This window comes from Drosophila pseudoobscura, chromosome 2, assembly GCF_009870125.1.
Source record: "Drosophila pseudoobscura strain MV-25-SWS-2005 chromosome 2, UCI_Dpse_MV25, whole genome shotgun sequence".
NCBI classification, from domain to species: domain Eukaryota; kingdom Metazoa; phylum Arthropoda; class Insecta; order Diptera; family Drosophilidae; genus Drosophila; species Drosophila pseudoobscura.
The window spans coordinates 5,928,974-5,939,883 of NC_046679.1; the positions used below are offsets into that span (position 1 = coordinate 5,928,974).

General features: G+C 35.5%; 2 long non-coding RNA genes across 4 annotated transcripts; both read left to right on the forward strand.

Moving 5' to 3' along the window:
• The first annotated feature begins 978 nt into the window (after nt 1–978).
• LOC26533375 (uncharacterized) lies at nt 979–10,429 on the forward strand. Of its 3 annotated transcripts, XR_004468554.1 has the most exons (4): nt 980–1,501; nt 2,244–3,225; nt 3,308–5,507; nt 10,412–10,429. It is a non-coding gene; the product is annotated as an uncharacterized lncRNA (long non-coding RNA). The 3 variants fall into 3 exon arrangements; XR_004468547.1 differs by having other exon boundaries at nt 979–1,501; nt 2,244–5,507; XR_004468550.1 differs by lacking the exon at nt 10,412–10,429 and adding an exon at nt 5,508–5,522 and having other exon boundaries at nt 983–1,501; nt 2,244–5,164.
• Nucleotides 7,807–8,492, forward strand: LOC117183410 (uncharacterized). Its single transcript, XR_004468574.1, has 2 exons — nt 7,807–8,049; nt 8,309–8,492. It is a non-coding gene; the product is annotated as an uncharacterized lncRNA (long non-coding RNA).
• Nucleotides 10,430–10,910: the final 481 nt, after the last annotated feature.

The window sequence follows — 10,910 nt, forward strand, 5'->3', positions numbered from 1 at the left end:
ACCTTCACGGAATTCATCAGCGACTGAACTGCGACCACGATTAAATTCTGCAAACCAGCGATAGACTGTCGTTTTTGATGGTGCTTTCTCGCCTTATAAAGATCAAAGTTCATCAACACATTCTTGTTGGGATAATCCACGTCGAAGGTTGTGAAAAATAATCCAACGAAAACCCTGTCGAGAAATTTCCATTTCTTTGCCAAATTGAATTTTTTAACTGATCGTGAACAAAACAAAAACCAATTCTACATATGTGCTAAAAACTGACGTTTATTATGGCGTTGCCAGGTTTTACGTATTGGCTTTAGTATTGCCCATTCCCGAAATATAAATAGCAGCCCTCGTATAGGTAGACATGAAATATAATTAGATTAGTTTCTTGCAAAGTATTTGATGCACAAAAATTTCACCTATATTTTAGGAAATATATAATATTTTAGAGCTATCGGCATTGGGACATGCGACTTATTAATTAATTATTTATAATTTTATTAAAAGAAAATGGTTTTACATACATACACAGTCAAATGTAATAGATGCACGCGTAGTCGACATCTACACCAATTTTACACTACGCACTAGTAGGGAGAAAATAAAATAGGAGAAATTAGTGAAATTAATTAAGGCTGTCGGGCAGACCGAATTTTTATATAAATAATACATAAATAATACATTCGTGCTTGCTTTTATGCAAAATTTGAATTTTTAACTGTTAACTGTTTCGTGTTAAGCGAGGGCTGGCTGCATTCGATACTGCAGAAAAGCAACTCTGACAGATGTCACTGTTAAAAAAACAACCCTGACTGCAGCCAGAGGAATCTTGTTGTCCCGCTCTAGATGTACGCACACAAGCAAATGTAGGCAGCCAGTCACGTAGCCCGAGAAACATCAGCGTGCTCGCTCGCACTCATTTGGAATGGCTACAAAGAGATTAACCCTGCACAACGCAGAGCAGGCAGGCAGCTGCTTCACTAATTTTCCATGAGACAGCGCTGGTATAAATAGAACTGGTCGAACCAGATACTGCCATTCGCAAAAAAAAAGTGTTCAAGTTTAGTCGCAGTGCCTATGGAAAAAAAGTTATAAAATTGTAAAAAAAAGTATTCATTATTGCTGGCTAGCATATATAATCATCAACGAAAAAATGGAAAAGTGTGGAAAACGTGTCGTAAAAGCGAAACAAAGGCCATATTCCAGCATGGCAACAACGCCAACGTAGTCTTTGTCAATGTCGGGCAATATTTGCTCATAAGTTGAAACAAAGAAATACGCTGGAAAAGTGTATGAGTCATCGATTTCACCGTCAGCTTCGGGGCATTTCACAATGCGGAAGCAACTGGAAAGGCGCAGTTTCTCGTTTTTGGCTAGAAAGTAACTCCCTAGGCAGGATGAGGCTATCCAGGAGGTTCAGGAAACTCTCGAAACAGACTCAGTCGGGTGCAATGGCGGCAGCCCAGACCTGCAGTGTACGTGGAATTGATAATTTGGGATAGGAAGCCAGGTATTAACAGCAGCAAATCAAGAGTGTCATCTTTCAATGCACCTTGTAATTCGTAAGAAAAAATGTAGTCCTAAGAACTAGATAATTGTCGACAGACGATATGCAGAAAAAACCTTTTCTAACGTTGGCCGATGCTCCATTTCGTCAGCACTCGTTTTTTGTGGCCTTTTCCAATGCCAAATCTATAAGTCGGACTCTTGCAGCCCATTGCGTAATATGGAATTGTTCCAGAACAACGCGTCTCAAATCATATCGAAAATTCTCGATGTTCCCTTTCAGCCCCCCAAACCGTGGCCACCACCAGGCCTGCTCTAAAAATACCCCTCTTTTCACTTACATTTTACATGTATGTATATTCATCTCGCTCCCACTTGTGGGATACGCCTATCTATACTGCATTCGGTTGTACTCACACTGACGTCAACAGCAGAGCAGCTGCAAAAAGTACTTGCGTGTGAAATAACACAACCTACCCATGTGTTTACTCTCTCTTTATATATTATGTACGAGTACATTGTATGTATGTATGTATTTTCCCACATGCTGGGTCTAGGGAAAATTTCACTGCTTTACGTTTCTTCATCCCTGTTTCTGTCGCTTCTATTGGCATCTTACCTACGTATAAGTTTCGTAGTCATTTTAACATTTACATAGCTGATAATCTTATTTGTAATAATGCTTTATGCAACTCTGACACACAACTTAACCAAGCAATATGTATTTCTTTCTCTAAACTTTATAGTTGGGCGTTGAAAGTTGATACGCAAACGCGTAGGCGATCGATCCAAGTAAAACTCTGAACTCTGTACCCTTCGCGAGCAATAGGCAGAAGAAGTGCTGAAAATGCACTTCGGCCCATGTACGCGTTTGGCGTACGCGAAAGTTGTGGCAGCGACCCTGACTCAGCCTTAGTGTTGATTGTCGGGGTCGCGGCTTGACCAGGGTGCGTCGTTTCTATCAGATTGATTGTGCGGATTGTGTTATAGGAACTCCGGTGTATCGACTTCTCTGCTCTACTAAGGGTGAACCCTACAATGGGCCTTCTGTTGCTTACCTACCATCGAACGAATACCAATACATACCGGGCAGATATACGTATAACTCTGTTCTGACATCGATCGATTGAAACTGTTCACACGTCGTCTTTGGAGTAGCAATTTAACCAACAAGTCCAAAACAATGGCTGTTGCTTGCAAACAATCTTTTCTGTGGCTATACATTTTGTGGTGAACTCTAAGCGGAAACAGTTCCACACCAACAATGTGTTAAGTTCTTAAATATTTGAAATTGTTTAAACTGTTTTTGTTTTTGTACACTCTACGACTTTATAATTACTTGTACCGATGTAAAATTACTTGTCGAAACAAAACAAAAAATAAGAAAATGGAAAAAATGCTTAACAAAAGAGCTCATCTATAGAAAAGAAGCAACAAAAAAGTGAATAAAATTCAATAATTCCAAAAATAAATCTCGAAACATTGCTCGTCATATTTTTTTTATTTCAAGCTTAAATTCAATTTCAGTTAGATCATCCAACCGTTTTACAAAGCGTTGCAGCAGTTAGCTCATCGAGGAAGGGTTGATCTCAGTATCTCAGTACACACCCGACTAAAACCGAATACATAATTCTCTGTCCATGACGCTCAACATGAAGAAGGGGACAGTGATCACCCTCAAAGCGAAATATTTTAATTCAATTCGTTAGTTCCTGATATCCCTTTTAGGTAATGTTCAAACTTCAAAAGGCTGCCAAAGCATAAAAGTACGTAAATATTTTACCTTCTAACCATCTAAACAATGTTTTAGTAAAACACTATAGCGGAGTATTTCGGAATACAAATTTGAGGACATAGGAAATAATTATTAATTTCTTTACAACAAGACAAAATTGGGATGATTATGGCTCCACATTGTAAGCTGAATATGGAAGTTTCCGGAATATAATTTATAATGAAAGCATACACACATATAATTCTCATATGTTTACAAAAATGTCCTGTCCAAATATAATGTAAAATTTAAAAAACTGCGAAATTATTGTCAAACACTTAAGCTTAAGCATTAAACTGTTCCCTCTACCTGACACTCTTAAACTTCCCAAGTACCCAAAACAATTTCATATTAAAAACTGCATAGAACCAGTTTTAAACAGCACTGCGATTATACAAAAAATAGCTTATTCGATCTCTTGAAACGATCGGACCGCTTTCTCCAGCACTCTTAAACATGGTAGGTAGGTCTTATATTGACATGCATAACTCTCTTATTCATCGAAATGATCTGATTTATTATTTACATCAAAATCATATAGCAATGTTTTATAACTATACAAAAACGGTAGGGAAAAATAATATATTGTTCAACATAATAGGTAGGTTTCATTCCGTTAATTTCAACAAGGTTTTTTTTTATATTACAAATAGTAGCAATATCGACACCGGCGTATAATTCGAGGTGTCCCAAATGTCCATCAACTCGAGTTTCGCGGGGGGGCATTTGCTCAAATATCCCGTAGAGGCGCTTCTGCTTTAGCAGAAGCACACACTCAATCTACACATGTAGGCGTTCTAGTTGAGCCCGTCCAGCACATTTTTCCACGTCATGGTCGTCAGTTTGTGGATCCACTGTCGGGCGTATCTCTACTCCCGCGAGTCGGTATGGAACGCCTCCTCCGGCTGAGGGCTACATCCGAGAAACGCAGTAAAATCAGAGAACAGGAGATTCATCTTGGCTTCGTGGACGACCGATGTCGCCAACCACTTCATCTTCAAATATAAATTCTCAAAAAATGTAAACAAGTGATGGATTCAGAAAATTTGGCAGAGAATACTATAAGTATGGACGATCCGAACATAGACTAAATTAATATCTTTGACAATATAAATATGAAAATCATCTACATATATGGTATCTTTTAACTATTATATACTAACTATATAACCTTACAGATCAAGAGTTTTCTACTTCCTAGCGCTTGTACTGTACTACATATATTTCCCAGCCCGACTTCTGGTTTCAACCAAAATAGGTAGGGTGAATAAAAATGTTTTTAAGATGGTTTTGATCTCGTGATCGATATAAGAACAGGATTTCGTGTACGGATAGTGATTTCTCAATGATATCGGTAGGAATTCTTCTCATATTAATATGTTATAATAATACCCACTGCCCCCGTGCCTTACCCTTCCATATTCCAACCATCTCTCCATCTCTTCTTGATTGCAATGAAAATCGAAAATTAATTTACATATTGGAGGATAGGAACTTTTATGTTATCTTTAAAATCTTAAGGTTAAGAACCACTTTCCCTCGTAACATAAGACAAGGATTTTCCACTATAATAGGTAGGGATTGAAGCGCACTAAAATTGCGTTCAGATGTAATAAAGATGGTTCTGATCTCTTGATCAGAAACTGAAATTAATTTACGGCTCGTGATTTCTCAACCTCGTCAATCACTCTAATATACCTCTTATGATAATTAAATGCTTTTATATTAATACCCACGTTTCCTCGTGACTTACCTTTCTATATATCGACGGTATCTCCATTTCTTCTTGATATTTAAGGATAGGGACTTTAATGTTACCTATAAAATCTTAACCACTTTCCCTCATGACATACGACAAGGACATATGATTTTTCACTATAATAGGTAGGGATTGTAGTTTACCAAAATAGGAAGGGTGCGTACAGATGTTATAAAGATGGTTTTGATCTCATGATCACTATGAGACGAAAGATTTATTAACGGATTACTATTATATATTATATTATTATATATTATACTCAACTATATTTATATGTTCTTATATTAATACCCACTTACCTCTGGACTCACCCTTTTATACCGACCACCTCTCAATCTCATCTTGATCACAATGAAACCCGCAATTATTTTACATATTGGACGATAGGGACTTTTATGTAACCTATATAATCTTAAGATTAAGAACCAGTTACCGTCGTGACATACGAATAATATATATGATTTTCCATTATAATAGGTAGCTCACCAGAATATATAGGGTCTGCGCAAATGGTTAATGATTATGCTCCACTTTCCCTCGTGACTTACCCTTCTACATATTGACCATACCTTCATATCTCCTTGATTGCAAAGAAAACGGGAAATTATTTACATATTGGAAGATAGGGACTCCTATGTTATCTAAACAATCTTATGGATAAGAACTACACTCCAGACCCACAAGGATATATGATTTTCCACTACAATAGGTAGGAATTGTAGCTCACTAAAGTAGGCAGGGTGCGAACAAATTGTATTGATAGAGATCTATCAACATTATCAGTAGGGACTGTTATTATATTTTTTGATGTTCTTATAGTTATACCCATTTTCCCTCGCCACTTACCCTCTTATATACCGACCATCTCTTCTTGACCGAAGTGCATTTTTGAATCAATTTACATATTTGACGATAGGGACTTTTATTTTATCTAGGTAGGGAAGGTCGGGATTGTAGCTTACGAAAATAGGTAGGGTGCATACAAAAATTGTAAAGACTGTTTTGATCTCTTGATCGCAATGAGAACAGGAATTTATTTACGGATAGTGATTTCTCAACATCGTCAATCCCTCTGATATATCTCTTATACCTCTTCTGATAATATGTTTTTATACTAATACACACTTTCCCTCATGACGTACCCTCTTATATACCGACAATATCTCCATCTCTGCTTGACTGAAATGAAACCAGGAATTATTTAATGGATTGTGCTCAACACTATCAGTATTTACAAAAATAGTATTGTTCTAACACTTTTCCTTTTCGATAACGATTTATAATCTCCAATCTTTCCTTGATCTGAATGAAAACGGGGTTATGTTGACAAATATTACTTTATACATAGCTACCACAAATTCTAAAATTTGTTGATGCAAAGTAGGCAGGGCTCAGAATAGCATTCATGTGATTTGTGTTTAAGTGAATACGTAAAAATATCAAAACGATAAATTCAATTCTCTGCGAAAATCAAATTTGAAAATTTTGGTAAAATAGTTTCAATAAAAATCGTGATTCCGGCGATTGGTGTTCGCATACTTATAAGTATCGGATAGTATTCGGAGAGACGTCCTCAAACAATTATTGGACTATGGACGAATACGTTGGAGACCAAATAATGTTACACCATGGATTACAAAGTAAATATGCATTCTCCCGTGAGCTACAGATAGGAATTATGCAAAGGCTAGGCCATATATTTTTCAAAAATAATCCATCAAATTAACTGTCTGAAGAAATGGATAAAGGTATTCTAATTCCAGTCAAATTTAAATGGGACACAAATCATACCAGGAAGATTTACGTTAATAGATTACATTCTCGAAATAACCCACGATCTTTTAACATATGCAATGAAATAATGTACACCTCTTCCAAGAAATGAAAAAATGCCTACCTTCGCACCTAACATACAAATATTTATGTTTTTATAGTACATACATATGCAAGTTGGAGTATTCGTACTCGTGCAAGTGAAACCACTACACCGCGCAACAATAACAGCACTACACCACGCAACAATAATACCACTGATCCCGCTATTTTCACCATATGCTGAACAGTCCATGTGACACTGGATAGGAACATTTTTTGGTATAAAACAACTACTTGCAAAAAGAAGAACCGAGCATTCCAGAAGTTACGAAAGGAAGCAGTAGAAGCTGCCAAGATAGGCGCTCCTTAAATTAGGCTCGTTACGAATGTTATGATCTAAACAAATCTACAAGCTTTTGTCTTATGAATTCAACATCTTCGAACTACCAACTTCCAGCTTGAAACTCTAGTTGGCTTCACTATCTTCCTCAACGCAATCCAACTTTTATTGGCAAACGATTAAGTTTTTATTGAGTTCTTCCATTCTATAACAAAAGCGTCGACCAACTTTGCTTATCTTCTACTCTCTTCTATGTTCTCCAAAATGTATTATGTATCTTACACATAACTGGAAGAAATGCAGAGACTCATTGTATAATCTGCATAAAAATACTGATTCTTACTGTATGCTTGCTGAAAATTATGTTTGAAATGTATTTATTGGTATGCAATAGACCGCGAGCCTTATCCTCTGATTCATTTATAAGCCTTTTAAAATAAACTATTTCATAGTCAAAAGTTACTGAATCTAAAAGCATTTCGTCACTAAACGAATATTAATCAGACTCTTTTCTCATCTCAAAACAAATTAAATTAATGTTCCTAAATAAAATGTATGTATGCCTACTACTGTAAGGGTATATTTATACACATATATGTATTGAAATGCAAGCTATTTCAAATATAAAATATTTGTGGAACATTACTCAAAAATTCCGAACGAGGGACAATTTTACAGGGGACAGAAAGTTTGAAAAAATGCATCCCGGGTGATTGGAACATGTTGATCAAGAAATGAATCCAAATCAGTGAATAGCATTCGTTTCTCACGATTTTGAAAGCATGAATAGCTGCCCCTTAGCGTCTTTCCTTTGCTAGCGTATACTCATAATTGAATTACCCAAGGTTTCTGGAAAGTCCCAAAGTATGTTTTTTCCTTACTATGTACGTTAACTTTTTTCCTCCACTATTCTTTCCCAAACTCCAAACGTGAATACTTTTCTCCCATTATCATTTCGCCAACCTTCTTTATTACCTTTATCCTCTTATAGAGACACAATGCTTTATCATTTTGACAATCTACTGATATGATATTCTGTTTATTAACTCAAATAATTTATTCACGTCTTTGTCGCTACTAGTTTTTTCTATTTATAACATGTTATACATTATATCCAAAATAGACTACTAAAATTCAGACAAAACGTAAAAAACCATCAAACAAACACGTTTTGAAAATATGTCGGACAACTAAAAATCTTCAGCATAACGATAATGTATATGTATAAATCGTATATGGATATGGAAACTTCTTTAAGTTCTGCAATAGCTATAAATGAGATACGAAATATAAAAGTGTATTAATAATTTGTGGAATTCATTCAATGAAAACCCTGACTTAGGAATCGGTAGATATCATTTTGCGATAAAGGGGAAAATTTTGATAGCTGTGATGTTTTACGCAAACATACAGATGTGATTATGTATTTTTGAAATATGCCATCAAAAAGGATTCAATCAATCACTATCAAGTGGACAACTGGCATTGCTATGATATTTAAAGCAATTGCTCGAGTACAATTACATTTACCAAACAGTAACTTCCAATCCCATATGTATTTCCTATATTGCATGCAGAATATATCGTAAAATGATTATTATGATATGTAAATTGCATTTAATACCATTCGGGTTGCATTGCAGTACAAAGTTCATCCTCCAAGAAATGCTTATTTTTTTGTTTCTACTGATTTTCTGTTGTATACCTTACACGAAACCAAAAAGAGACCACATGTTAAATTTTGCCGATGTAATTGGTGGTGTTTTATTATAGCACGCATTGAAAATAATACTATCTAAGTGGTAACAAGCATACAATTTTGCATCTACATTTATATTGAAAATTGCAACCGATATATGTATAAACATGTTTTTTGGGGTTTCCGGCTGAACTCATATTTTTGTAAACGATAATCCTCTATCAATTTTTAAAACCATAAACAAAAACTTTAATAAAAATTCTTCCGTACTTGTTATATCACAACAAATTGACATATATAAATCATTAAAAACAACATTGTTTTAAAGAATTCATTCACATATCGAAACCTACAAAACTGCCAGAAAAACTAATAAATTCGATCCAAATTCGATCTGCAATGGAAAATATTACATTAATAAATATATTATGAGACTTGAATAGGATTATATATGTAAACTGCGCTTTCTTCTACCCTGCTAGTCATCTCTACCCTACCCATCCCCAAGAAGGGCTCGAATTAAAAAGGAACTTTTACGCATATGTAAATGACAAACGAATTTAATGCAATCTGAAATCTTCATCTTTATAAAACGGTTGAAAAGAAAATATTTAAACATAGTTATAGTTCTTTCTCGATTAAGGCTAACGATGTAAATGAAAATACTGCCCCAACTAGCAAATATTCACCGGTTTATCCAATTAATTTTAGACAGAGCTTATTTAAATATATCCTCTTTCCCTGCTCTGAACACTAATTTTGGAAATGCATCTAATTAAATAACGAATGGAAATGAATGAACAAATCCAAAGGAATAATTTTGCGGATAATGATATTCTTAGCTTTATCGGTATTTTTATATGCTCTTATGTTTGTGGCCCACTTCCCCTCGTGACTTACTTTTCTGTATATCGACCGCATGGTTAAGAAGAACTTTTTCTCGTGACATACGACATATGGTTTTCAACTATAATAGGTAGGAATTGTAGCTCACTATAATAGGTAGGGTGCGTGCAAATGCTTTAAAGACGGTTTTGATCACTTGATCGCAATGAGAACAGTAATTAATTAACAAATAGTGATCTCTCAACCTTATCTGATTATATTTATATGTTCTTATATTAATACCCACTTACCTCCTGACTTACCCTTTTATACCGACCTCCTCTTAATCTCATCTTGATCACAATGAAACCCGCAATTATTTTACATATTGGGCGATTAAGATTAAGAACCAGTTTCCGTCGTGACATACGACATATGTATATGATTTTCCACAGAAATAGGTAGGGATTGAAGCTCACAAAAATCTATAGGGTCTGTGCAAAATTTGTATGATTATGCTCCACTTTCCCCCGTGACTTACCCTTCTACATATTGACCATACCTCCATGTCTCCTTGATCGCAAAGAAAACGGGAAATTATTTACATATTGGAGGATAGGGACTCCTATGTTATCTAAACAATCTTATGGATAAGAACTACATTCCAGAACCACAAGGATATATGATTTTCCACTACAATAGGTAGGGATTGTAGCTCACTACAGTAGGTAGGGTGCGTACAAATGGTTTCGATCTCTTGATCGCTGTAAGGCGAAGAATTAACTAACGGATACTGATTCCTCAACCTTATCAGTAGGGACTGTTTTTATATTTTTTGATGTTCTTATAGTAATACCCATTTTCCCTCGCGACTTACCCTCTTATATACCGAATATCCCTCCATCACTTCTTGACCGAAATGAATGTCAGAATCAACTGACATATTTTAGGATAGGGACTCCTATGTTATCTATACAATCTTAAGGCTAAGAACCACATTCCCTCGTGTCATACGACAAATATATATGTATAATTTTCCACTGTAAGTGTAGGAAGGTAGGAAGTGTAGCTCACTATAATAGGCAGGGTGCGTCAAAATGTTTTAAAGATGGTTTTGATCTCTTGATCACTCTGAGGCGAAGAATTTATTAACGGATATTGATTTCTCAACCTTAATCTTAAGATTTGCGGCTACGGACTC